Source organism: Rattus norvegicus, chromosome 18, assembly GCF_036323735.1.
Source record: "Rattus norvegicus strain BN/NHsdMcwi chromosome 18, GRCr8, whole genome shotgun sequence".
Taxonomy (NCBI): domain Eukaryota; kingdom Metazoa; phylum Chordata; class Mammalia; order Rodentia; family Muridae; genus Rattus; species Rattus norvegicus.
The window spans coordinates 56,820,196-56,833,379 of NC_086036.1; the positions used below are offsets into that span (position 1 = coordinate 56,820,196).

General features: G+C 42.7%; 1 long non-coding RNA gene across 1 annotated transcript; it reads right to left on the reverse strand.

Annotated features, from left to right (window-relative positions):
- LOC120098110 (uncharacterized) lies at nucleotides 1–4,530 on the reverse strand. The gene is made up of 3 exons (XR_005496091.2): nucleotides 4,427–4,530; nucleotides 3,781–4,338; nucleotides 1–237 (listed from the first exon to the last, which is right to left on the reverse strand). It is a non-coding gene; the product is annotated as an uncharacterized LOC120098110 (long non-coding RNA).
- Nucleotides 4,531–13,184: the final 8,654 nt, after the last annotated feature.

The window sequence follows — 13,184 nt, forward strand, 5'->3', positions numbered from 1 at the left end:
TATATTCTACCTTTTATTTTGAGAGGAGACATTAGGTCACATGACAAGAAAGAACTATGAACTGAGGTCTTTAATGTTCTCTTTCAGACATCAAACCACAGTGAGCAAAGGCTATATAACCTAAATATCCATATGACTGTGGGTAGCTTATTTTCACTTGTTTCTATTGTATTATCATGGTTTATCTGTTCCGTCCAGTCTATTAGTGATGGGTATCAGATTGTTTCTGCTTTGGATCTGCAAGGACAAAAGGGCACACGTGAGCACATATTTTGAATTGCACATTTGCCTTCTGGGGAGTGAAAGTTGTTGGATCATGAGAGATGCGTATCTTCAACCTGTTTTTAAAAGTGGCCACATCAATATTTACCCTTCTTGGCAACGAATGGGAAATTTCCTTGTCCCATACCCTATCCATCAATTGGCAAGAGTTCATTTCTCTTCATGTTGTTCGACAGGAATCAGTGGTACTTTAAAATATCAGACGGCTAACAAGATGTGGTAACTTATGTCTGCCTTCCTAACACCCGAGAGTCTGAGGCAGGAGGTCAAGAGGTCTAGCTAGTGTGGTACAAAGTCAGTTTCAAGCCATCCTGTGATGCATAGCAAGACCATGTCTCAAAAAAGCCAAAACAGGGGTTGGGGATTTAGCTCAGTCAGTGGTAGAGCGCTTGCCTAGGAAGCACAAGGCCCTGGGTTCGGTCCCCAGCTCCGAAAAAAAAAAAATTGAAAAAAGCCAAAACAAAGAAATTGTATGATTAGCCAATGAACCCAGTTCTCCTTAATGAAGAGAGATCCCTTCCTACCCCGGCTCTGTCGGGCATCACAGGTTCATATATAGAGCTCTAACCTGGGGTCCGTTTTGTAAATTATCTTCTTTTTATATCATGATGTATCTCGAGGCCTGCTAAAGGGAAACTTCCCTCCTGAAATTTTTAACTTCCTTTACAATCACCCTGGTTACTTTGGGTCCTTTACATTTCTCCATTTGCTTCACTAACAGCTTACTTTACACAGAAGAAGATTCACATACAAGTCATTTTAGGTAAATAAACGCTCGTCAAGAAATGATCCCAGATTGAGACAATGAAAGTAAAGCAACTATAAACATTTGCCCGGAGGGCTTTGCATAAACATAAATTCCCAGTTCACCTGGGACTAGGGTTACGGTTACATGGTAAATAGTTTCTTTCTAGTTTTATTTTGTTAGTGGCCTAACATATTTCCAAAGTCCCAATGCCATTTTCCATCCCTAGAATATATATGAATGTGTGTACACAAATACACTTACATAAGCGGAACCAGACCAAAGGTGGGGGAGGGTTAATCTCTACGCACTGGCTTCAGAAGATGTGACTGCTGCCTGTTTGTCCTATCCTTGTCGAAACTTGCAGTCACCAGCATTTTCTGTGTGTTTTGCTTAGCCGTTCTAATATGTATGCATGCAGCGGTATAACTTTGCAATTTGTATCCTAAGAAATATTGATTGACACATTTCTTAAAATATTTGAGTATATTTTATTCAAATATTTTGTCCATTTTTATCGAATTATTCAGCTTTTAGAGTTTGTTGTATGATTTGGATATGAGTCTTATAAGAGACACATTGGTATTTTGCCTGCGTGTATGTCTGTGGGAAGGTGTCTGATTCCCTGGAACTAGAGCAGTTGTGAGTTGACATGTGGGAGCCTGAGCCTCATCCTCTGGAAGAACAGTCAATGCTTCTAACCACTGAGCCATCTCACCAGCCCCTACATTTTTTCTTTTGTGTGTGTGAGAGGTAGATGTGTGTGTGTGTGTGTGTGTTTGTGTGTGTGTATGTGTGTGTATATGTGTATGTGTGTGTATGTGTGTGTGTTTGTGTGTGTATGTGTGTGTATATGTGTATGTGTGTATGTGTGTGTATGTGTGTGTGTATGTGTGTGTGTATATGTGTATGTGTGTTTGTGTGTGTGTATATGTGTATGTGTGTGTGGTTTGTGTGTGCGTGTTTGTGTGTGTGTATGTGTGTGTGGTTTGTGTGTGCGTGTTTGTGTGTGTATGTGTGTGTATGTGTGTGTATGTTTATGTATGTGTGTGTATGTGTGTGTATGTGTATGTATGTGTGTGTGTGTTATATGTGTGCAATGTACAGGCACACACACACATGTGAAGCCCAGAGGAGAATACCCAGTGTTGTCTGTCACTCTGTCTTAACTGAACCTGAGGTAGTCTGGCAGTCGCAAGCTCCTGTCAATCCTCCTGCCTCTGTGCCTACATTGCTGTGGTTACAGACTCCAGCCTGGCTTCTTATGAGAGTGCTGAGATTCTAACTCCTCATGTTGGTGCAGTCAGCCATCTTCTGAGCGGCCTACAGCCCTCATACTTTGCCCTTTAAAAAAATATTTACTTGCTTTTATTTTATGTGTATGTGTGTTTTTTAATCTACATTTATAAATGTGTAATGCGTATTCCTGGTGCCTGGGGAGTCCAGAAGTGGGCATCCGATACCCTAGAACTGGGGTTATGAGCCATCATGAGGATTCTGGGATCTGAACCTGGGTTCTCTGAAAGAGCAAGCGTTCTTTTTTTTTTTTTTTTCAGTAACTTTTATCTTCTGTGTACTCAAGTTTATTTAGCAGAACTCATATCACATTTTCACTTTAGTCTTAGTGAATAGTTTGAGATGCATATAGATTTCGAACATTCACATCGGAGTATAAAGTAACAGACATTTGTCATAACAGTTTCCCAAAGAAGTCAGGGACATCATGAGATATGTGGTGCTTTAACATTTGAAACTGGAGTGTATCTCTCCTGATCAATGCCACTGATTAACTGTGAGGAAACGAAGCTCTTTAGTGCTCTTTTAGTGTGTATGAACTTCAAGTATGGTTCTCGTCTACGATGTCTGTCCTAGGATGAAGCTGAGGTGGTTAGTTTTGGTAGTCAGGAGATGACCTCTGGGTCATCTCACTAGCCCTGATTTTTCCTTTTTCTGTGTAGCCTTGGCAGTCCTGGAGCTCACTCTGTAGACCAGGCCTCCCCCTCTGAGTGAAGGGATTAAAGGTATGGGCTGCACCTCCGGGCCAGCTTTGTTTTTCGAGTTTCTAGCTAGACTGAGATAGGCATAGCTTACATGTGCTAATGTAGCAACAGTTTTTCTTGTTTTAGTCTTGCCAATTCACTACTTTCCTGGTGCACAATAATTGAGCCCCCCCCCCTTTGCTGGTGTAATGTACTAAAATTCCAGTTTGGAAAAAATACTCAATATGTATGAGTGTGGTCAAAAACCATGAAGACAACATTTTTTCCGGGGATATAGCAGAAGTGCAGAGTTAAAAACAAAGTGAGATAAACCAAAGCTCCTCTCCAAACAACTCTGAAACTCAGCAAATGTTCCCTAGTGTATTTCACAATAAAGAGCTGCAGATCTCGATTAGTTTAATACTCCTCATGTCTCACATTGTTAGGAACCACTCATGGTTGGCTTAGAGAGACCATTCCTAAACTTTTACCTCTTTCAGATATTCCTGGAAATAGTAATTTAGTACGTGTTTATGTCACATAATTGATTAGTCTGCATGTAACATCTGCTCATCAAATTTTAATACTCAAGTTTTGTAGCTTCAAGTCCTTGCCTGAGCCTGAATACAAATGCAATATTCTCCCAAGCTGACATTCTCTTATCTAATCTTGATGCTGTTGACCCATATCGAATTCCGTATTGTACGGTCGTGCCGATTAAAATCCAGTACACTTTGCTTCGGTTCTTCTCTTTTGGAGGTGGTCTTTACTTACCTGGTCTGACTTTGTGCTGCCCCACCCTTGCAAAGATGCCTGGCATACTTTCGGAGTTGCCTGCCAACCAGGCAGTAGCGGTACGGGTGGCCCAGGTGACAGTCGGCTGACCTCCGGGCGGCCGACGAGAGCCCCAGAGCTGTACTGGAAGAGCAAGCGTTCTTAACAGTTGAGCCATTGCTCCAGCCCCTTTGTCTTTTAGGTGTGTCTTTCGGAGTAGACGTTTTAACTGCAGATATGTCCTACGCATAATTTCCAAGTCACGAGGCCATTAAGATTTTCTTCATTTCTTTGTCGTGATTAGGCAGTTTTGACACTTAGGTCTTGGATTCATTTAGAAACAATCTTTGCACTAGTCAGGGGTTTCGACTCTTCTTTCACTTGTACTTTCTCTCTCGCTGCACGTGCACATGCTGTTGTTCCCACTGGGTGTTGTTTTTAAACCTTTGCACCTCCATACACCATTCTGGACTCCACTAAGCTAAGCTCCCACCTGTGTCAGTCTGTCCCTTTGCCAGTGTCCCGGGCAGCATCCAGGAGTCTATAGACAGGGTGATACTGAATCGGGATAGAACGATAGGAAGAGGTGAGAAGGACGTGGGGAGTAAAAAGAGCCCCGCCTGTCCCCCATAGGAACCAGGCTTACTTCTTGCTGCTCAGGCCAGGAGTTTCTACGTCCTGACAACTGGAAACTGCCCTAGTCCACCCATAAGCATGCACTCCTTAAGAATGCCACCAACGAGGTTGTCAAGGTGACCAGGGTAAACAAACACATCTCTCTCAAACTCTGTTACATATTACCTCTTTCAACAACAGCGTGACTCCCAAATAACTCACATAGTTGCAGCTGAAGCACTTAGGTGTGCGCCGACGCCCACACTCTCTCTCTCCCCAAGCATCCCTGCTCTTTCTCCTAATCAATAAACCCACCGGTTCTGCTTCATTTTGCCTTGTTCCAAAGTTATTTTCTGCTTCAGTGTCAATTAAAAATCCTGTCTGCATCTACATGGAGACCCCGAGTTGCTGATGGAGAATCCTCAGACTGCATAACTACAGGACGTCACTGATTTCCACTGCTGGTGACAGTATGAGTCTTCCAACTTGGTTTCTTCCTCGATTGCCTATTCTTGTCCCTTCGTTTTTCTCTCTTCTCTTCTCTTCTCTTCTCTTCTCTTCTCTTCTCTTCTCTTCTCTTCTCTTCTCTTCTCTTCTCTTCTCTTCTCTTCTCTCCTCTCCTCTCCTCTCCTCTCCTCTCCTCTCCTCTCCTGGCCCCCTCCCCTCCCTTCTCCTCTCCTCTCCCCTTCTTTCTTTTTTGCCTTTTTATAAACATATGTCTCTGTGTGTGGTATGAGTGTGTACATGTTTGTTTGTTCACACATATGTGTGTATGCAAGCATGTGAATGTGTGAGTGTGTGTGTGTGTGTGTGTGTGTGTGTGTGTGTGTGTGTGTCTAAGTTAGCATCAGGGCTTTCCTAGCTCACTCACCCCATTATATACGGAGGAAGGCATTTCACACGAACCCCAAGATCTAGAGAGTCTAGCAGGAATCCCGTTGTCTCTGTCTCACCTGTGCTGAGTTTATAGATGGCCACCATGTCCACCCAGCATCCCGGTGAGTGCTGGAAATCTGAGCTCTGATCTTGATACTTATACAAGCCCTTTACCAGCTGAAACACCTTTCAGTCCTCCTTCCTGTTTCTATATGAATTTTAGCATCAACTTGTCAGTTTCTACACATTTTTCTGTAGAAAAAAATAGATTTTTTCTGATGCAATTTTTTTCTGATACAATTTTTATAATTGTAATTTGTTGTTGAATCTCTAGCTTTCAGTAGGATAGAATTGATATGCATGACAAAACTGAACTTGCCAGTTCATGGACATGGTATGTATCTCAGGGTTTAGATGTATCTTCTTCAGTGCTTTGTATTCTATGTCCGGATTTTATGTGCAGTCCAGTTTGTATATACTTCACTGGTGCTGTTAGAAACGGTCCTTTTTGGCTGGAGTGGGGGTTTCTGTCCCTTGCAGTGAACTCAGGAAACTTGTTTTATTTCTAAAAAATAAATTAACACATTTACATATAAGTAAAAACAGTATTTTTTCTAAAAATAAATGCTAGGGCTCCTACTTTTTCTGTCTATACAACCTCTTCTGGCCTAGTTCTTCCTAAATAGACCAGGGTATTTTAACATAGTTGCTGTGTATGCATTGATCTTGTTCTTACCTAAGATTCTATTAAGTTTTCTTATTAGTCTGAGTATTTTTTTAAAAAATTTATTATAAAGACCCTCATTTTATCTTTTCAAAGAGATAGTTCATTTCTTCTTTTCAAATACTTGTGCCTTTATGCATTTTTCTTGCCTCACCGCAGTGTCTGTGGTCTCTGGTACAGTGTTTAAATGAGAATAAACATCCTTGCCTTGTTTCTTTTTTAAAAATTTATTTATTATATATGAATATACTGTTGCTGTCTTCAGACACACCAGAAGAGGGCATCAGATCCCATTACAGATGGTTGTGAGCCACCATGTGGTTGCTGGGATTTGAACTCAGGACCTCTGGAAGAGCAGTCAGCGCTCCTAACCACTGAGCAATCTCTCCAGCCCCCTTGCCTTGTTTCTTATTTTAGGAGGAAATTATTCATTCTATCTCCATTTGATTTGATTGTCCTCCCAGATACCCTGTGTGTGTGTGTGTGTGTGTGTGTGTGTGTGTGTGTGTGTATGTGTCTATGTGTGTGTGTGTTTCCCTCTACTCCAAGCAGTCTAGCTGGCCTATAACTCATTATAACCCTCCTGCCTTAGCCTCTCAACTGCTGGGATTACAAGTGTGAGCTACCACATACAGCTTGCAAGAGTTTTGTTTTTGTTTTTGTTTTTTTTTCCGGAGCTGGGGACCGAACCCAGGGCCTTGTGCTTGCTAGGCAGGCGCTCTACCACTGAGCTAAATCCCCAACCCCAAGAGTTTTTAAAGGTTAGGGATGAATATTGCTATTGTCTGCGTTTGAACAAATGGGTGCCATTAGGGTTGTTTATGGGACCATGGGCAACATCTCTAAAATAGATTTCCTACACATAAAAACAAGTAGTTGGATTTTTATTTTTACTCAGAGAGAGTCTTTGCCTTTTGATTGATATATTTGGACTAGTTATATTTGCAGTAATACTTACTACAGTGGATTGAAATCTACCACAGATCTTTGTTTGCTTCCTCTGGTTCTCTTCCTTTTTCTCTCTGTGCCCATCTCCCTTTGTATCGACTGTGTTTTAGATTAGTCTCCCTATTGGCTTACACCAGTGAACATTTTCAGTGGTTATCCTGGGCTTGACAACTACATGACTTTAGTTCAGAAACGCCTACCTAAACAATGCTGTGTTGAAGGAAATAGAGCTCCGAGGCCACTCAGTTTGCTCCTTCCATCCTCTGTGACACTGTGGCCTTTTGTTTCACTTTTGCCTGCACACAGATGCATGGCACCGCGCTGGCTATTTTCGCTCTAACCAGTCATCGGCACCACATTGGTCTTCCGACCAACGCAGGCCGCTTCCTGTGTCTGTTCTTGAAAACAGTTGGCAGCTACTCTCAGTGGTTTATGCTTCGTCTGTGTCCACCATGGTGAAGAAGCTGCTGAAAAGGGTCACGAGTCAGCAGACCTAAAATGCTCCAAAACCGGCTTTAGAGAATTATCTTTTCAGCGGTTAAGTGGTGTTTTTAATGGTAAAGTTGCAGTTTTAGCTTTTATTCCATTCTTAGCAATCTTTGTTTTCATTTACTTTTAAAGGTACACGACCAAGGTTCTGGTTCATATCCCCCGTTTACTTGAGGAACACACACACACACACACACACTTTGTGCTCGTTTGTTTGGCAGTAGCCACAGTCCGTTTTTGTTTGTCTAAGAACGGTTTACTCGCTTTGTTTCTAACTGGTCAGGTTAGGTTTGGCGCTTCCATATAGTTCCAAGGCCTTTTGGTCTCTCACACCAACTCAGTGGCCACTGCCCATAAAGCAATCCCTTCCCACTTCTCCCCCCAGGCCCTGGCAACCGCTAGTTGTCTGTCTGTCTCTACGGACTTGCTTATTCTAAGTGTTTCAGGCAAATGGGGTTGTGTGGAAGTTTGGCTTGGGTGCTGGGCTACGTTTACTTGGCTCTGTATTTTTCAAGGCTTACTTATCACCTTTTAAGGTGTTTGTCGAGAGAGGATGCCGGGGGTGAGGATAGGTGGGGAGAGAGAGAGAGAGAGAGAGAGAGAGAGAGAGAGAGAGAGAGAGAGAACATTCACATGTGTAGAGATCAAAGGGCAACTCCCAGAACTCTGTTCTCTTTCCATCGTGTGGGTCCTGGGGTCCAACTCATGTTGTCAGGTTTTGTGGTAAGTGCCTTTACCAGGTGAGCATCTTGCCAGCCAGGAAATCGTTCACCTTAAACTGTCGGTACTTTGCTCCTTTTGTATCTGAGTGATAGTCCGTGCACGGTTGGACCATGTCCTGTTTATCCACTCCGTAGCTGATTTCACCTTTGGAGATTAGATGCCATGCTGAGTTGAACATCCATGTGCAAGTGTGGGTTTGAGCCCCTATTTTCAGTCCTCTTGATTACACCTAAGGGTACAGTTGCCGCGTGTGTTACTCAGGGATCTCTAGAGGAAAGGAACCAATGCGGTTTATTAAATAAGCTAATGCTAAAATAGTAACAACAACCGACTCACGCTGAGAGCTGAGAGGCCTGGGCGCTCAGTCCTTGGGGCTGGAAATCTCAGCAGTTGGAATAGGCCCGTAGTGACCACCTCTCACCGTGGAGGTGGACAATCTGGTGCCTCAGCAGACCCACTCTGGTGTCCAGAAGGTTCCTGGAGAGCTGCCGGTCCTTAGTTCATAATGAAAGCCTGGACAAGCTGGTTCTGATAACATTGAAGAAATCATCGTTGTCACCATCGTCACCATCATTGTTAGTAGGAGCAGCAGCAGCAGCATAGTCAACTTGACAGTGAGAGAAAGGGCAAGAGAGCCAAAGGCAAGAAACCTTTCTGCCGTGCCTTTTTATCTGAGTCAGTACCAGAAAGCACCACCCACAGTCAGGGCACGTTGATTATGACAATTGGGAAGGTTCCTCAGGTGCAGCTCCCTATTCTGTGTTTTTTTTTTTTTTTTTTTGGGGGGGGGTTGTTTGTTTGTTTTTTTGTTCATTTGGTCAGTTGACATTAAAACCAACCATACTTGTTCATATGGTAATTCTGTTGCTAACTTTTTAAAAACTTTTTTATTTTTTTGAAACAAGGTTTCTCTGTGTAGCTCTGGTTATCCTGGAACTTGCTCTGTAGATCAGGCTAGCCTCAAACTCAGACATCTGCCTGCTTCTACCTTCCGAGTGCTGGGATTAAAGGCATGCACCACCATGACCGGCTTCTGTTGCTAACTTTTTGAGGAACTAACTAATTTCCATAGAAGCCGCACCATATTTAAGTTTCCACTAGCGATGTGTGGGAGTCCCGGTTTGCCTGTATCTGCATCAATATTGGTTTTTTTTTTTCCTTTTTCATTTGAAACAAGGTCTTACTGTGTAACCCTGGCCAGCCTGGAACTCACAAAGACCTGCCTTCCTCTGCCTACCTAGTGCTAGGATTAAAGGCATGAATCACTGTACGCTGTTCCTTTCTGCTTCTTTTTTTTTTTTTTTAAAGATGACCAATGTAGTAAATGTGACACATCATCTCATTGTGGTTTGGTCTATACTTCCTTAGTGACTTACATGACTGAGTATCTTTCCACTTGAGGGCCGGCCATTTGTATATATTTTCTGAAGAAATGTCTGTTTAATTTTTTTTGCCCATTTTAAATTTGAATTGTTTGTCCTTTTGTTACTGCGTTATAGATTACAGCTTTCATTCATATACACATGTGTGCATGTGTGTGTGTGTGTGTGTGTGTGTGTGTGTGTGTGTGTATGCGCGCACACATGCAGGCACTCTGCACACAGCCTTGTCCAGCAGGGATTGGCAAGTATTTCCTTCTGTTTCCTATGTTTCTTTATTCTTTTTTATTCTCTTCACATTGTCCTTTGATGCCCCAAAATGTTCAGTTTTGACCAAGTCCAGCTAATCTAATTTTTCTTTGATTGCCTCTGTTTTTGAGTTTTAGGGCTAAGAAACCATTTCTCACTCCGGTGATGAATATTACCCCTGCACTTTATTCTAGAGTTCTATCCTTTCCCTTCAATTCAGTTTATCTTGGGTTAATTTTTGCATATGGTGTGAAATAAGGGTCTCCATATTTGTTCTTTGGGCTTCAGTTTGCTTCATAGATTTGTTGAAAGAAGCATTGTTTCCACGTCAAATGGTCTTGCCCCTCTTGTGAGGGTTTGTGTTTCGAATTCTGGTTTCGTTCCATTGGTCTGTGTCTACTCTCTTTTTTTCTTTTTCTTTTCTTCTTTTTTTTGGGAGCTGGGGACCGAACCCAGGGCCTTGCGCTTGCTAGGCAAGCGCTCTACCACTGAGCTAAATCCCCAACCCCAACCCTTTTCTTTTTCTTTTTTTTTTTTTTTTTTTTCTGTGTCTACTCTCAAGCCTGCGCCATGCTGTTTGGATTCCAATAGGTTTGTAAGAACCTTTGAAATTGAGACATGTGACTCTTCCAACCTCGTCCTTTTTTTTCAAAATGGTTTAATCATTTAATGCCCCTTCAAAGTCTACATGAATTTCGGTCAGCCTTTCTATTTCAGGAGAAAAAAAAATGACTGCTGGGCTTTGGGTTGGAATTGTACTGATACACAGTCTGCCATCTTGAAATCATGATTGTCTTCTCATGAAACCCTTTCCTCAAGGCCTTCTGAACTTCTGGCGTGTTTCATGAGTCAGCATGTAAGTCCTGCGCTTCCTTGGTTACATTTATTCCCAATTGAAAAAAAGATTAGTTATATTTATTTAGTTTTTTCAAGACAGCATTTCTCCGGGTAGCCTTGGCTGTCCTAAAACCCACTGTGTAGGCCTCTGCCTCCCAAGTGCTGGGATTTCAGATTGTGTGTCACCACCACCCGGGTAGTTACACTTATTTACTTATTTGTTTGTTTATGTGTGTGTTGGTGCCTGCACGTGTGGAAGTTAAAGAACAACTTGCAAGAGTCAGTTCTCTCCATTCAGGTCACTCAGAAGATGAAAACGTTATTCAAACGTAGGTCATTGGGCTTGGCAGCAAGCCCCTTTGTCCAATGAGCCATATTACCAGCCTTACTTGAGATTAAATTTTGATTATATATTCATTATATAATCAAAATTATAAGGTGGGTTGGAGAGATAGATGGCTCCGTGGTAAAGAGAGAAGACTGGCTTTGCAAAAGACCTGAACCCAGTTCCTGGCACCCATGTTGGGTTGCTCAGAGGCACCTGAAACTCCAGCTCCAGGAGACCCAATGCCTCTCAGCCTCTGTGGACAGCTGCAGTCCCTTACATAGGTCTACGCACGCGTATATAACTAAAAATAAGTACTAAAAATTAAAACTGTTTTATTTTCCTTTTTTGATCATTGCTAGAATATAGGCATACAACTTAGTTTTTGAGTGATGAGCTTGTATTCTGTAGCTTTATTTAATTCATTCATTTTATTTAATTTTTTGTAGTTTATTTAGCATATATATATCATGTTTTCTACAAATTGAGATTATTTTACTTTTTCATTTTCATTAAGAATTCTTCTCTCTTTTCCTTCCTTGTTACTCTGGCTAAGATTTCTCACACAATATGAAGAGAGGAAGGAGGAGGAAGGAGAGGAGGAGGAAGAGGAGGAGGAGGGAAGAGGAAGAGAAGGAGGAAGAAGAGGAAGAGAAGGAGGAAGGAGGAGAAGGGAAGAGGAGGAGGAGGAGGGGAGAGGAGGAGGAGGAGCAGGGGGGAAGAGGAGGAGGAGGAAGAGGAGGAGGAGGAGGCGGCGGCGGCAGCCATGATAAAGAGGAAGCGCTTTCTGTCTGGCCACAGAATGAACTGTGCCTTCACATGCGAGCTCTGAATCACTCTGTGTTTCCTTTTCACTCCACCTTAGTTGAACTTTTTAAAACCTTAAATGCATGTTGGATTTTGTCAGGGATTTCTTTTCTGCACCCCTGGGGATACTCTGTCAGCACTGTGTATTCCACTGAGTTTTTCATCTTCTGAATGAAATTGTAAAAAAAAAAAAAGAAAAAAGAAAAAAGAAAAAAGAATCAACTAAAACACAGGACATCGATTGTCTTTAAAAAGTGAGGGATGTGCCAGGGAGGTGGCGTAGTCAGTAAAGTGCTTGCTATGCAAGCATGAGGCTCTGAGTTCAGATCCTTAGCAACCCAGTAAAAGCCATGCCTGGTGACACATAGCTGTGATCTTAGTGTTGGAAAGGCCAAGATAGGAGGATTTCTGAGGCTTTCTGGTCAGCTAGTCTAGCCACTATGTGAAGAGGCAATGAGGCAGACATCAGCATTGATCTCTGGCCTCACTCACATGCATACTCACTCCCATGGACTGGCGCACACATACACACACCTAGGTGCGCACACACGGACACGGGCACACACATATCACACATAAAGAAAGAAGAGGGCAAGGGAATGATCTTTAAGAATAGAAGTCTACCGCAATAGATTTCTTGCTAAAAATAGCCACAGATGGTTCTACATCCTTATCTCCTTGATAGCTGTGTGACTATGAACAAGCTCAAAGGTATTTGACCTCTCTTACCCCGGGCTCTCCATATGCAAATGAGAGTGAAAACAGAACTTACCACTGAGGATATAGAAATCCACAGGCCGTAGTCTCCTGTTTTCTCTCTCAACACAGAAGAATCTCTAAGCAAATATGTGTGGTAGGGGCGGATTATGCCTCACCTCAAACAAACTATCCGTCCTGCAGCACACACCAGCTGAGTGCCTTCTAATTCTGTCGGATGCTCACACCATCTGCTTGGAGAGAGCTCGTACCTAAGTCGGGAACCTGGTCTCCACTTCACCCCACTTCTTGATTAGGGGACCACAGTCCTCCGTCGGTTTCATTGATTCACTAGAGCATCTCACTTTACATGTGAACTTTTTTTAAATGTACCATGTATGTGCACCACACGCATGCCTGTAGGGTCTCCTGGGGCTGTGGTTGGTTGTGAGCCACCATGTGGGTGATGGGATTTGAACCTAAGTCCTCTGCAAGAGCAATACGTACTTGTAACCACTGAGTCATCTCTCCATCCCCCTACTGGTTTTTTATACAGGACATGACAAAGGTATGACACCCCCAGATGAAGATCTGGGGATGAAGGGACACGCCCTCCTCTAGGGACCTCTACTTTAACCAGAAAGTTCTAGTCTTCACTAGTCTTTCAGGTAACCAGACTGCATCCTGAAGTCAGCTGTCAGTCAACTCAGTGGTTCATAAAAGGGACAGCTTAGAA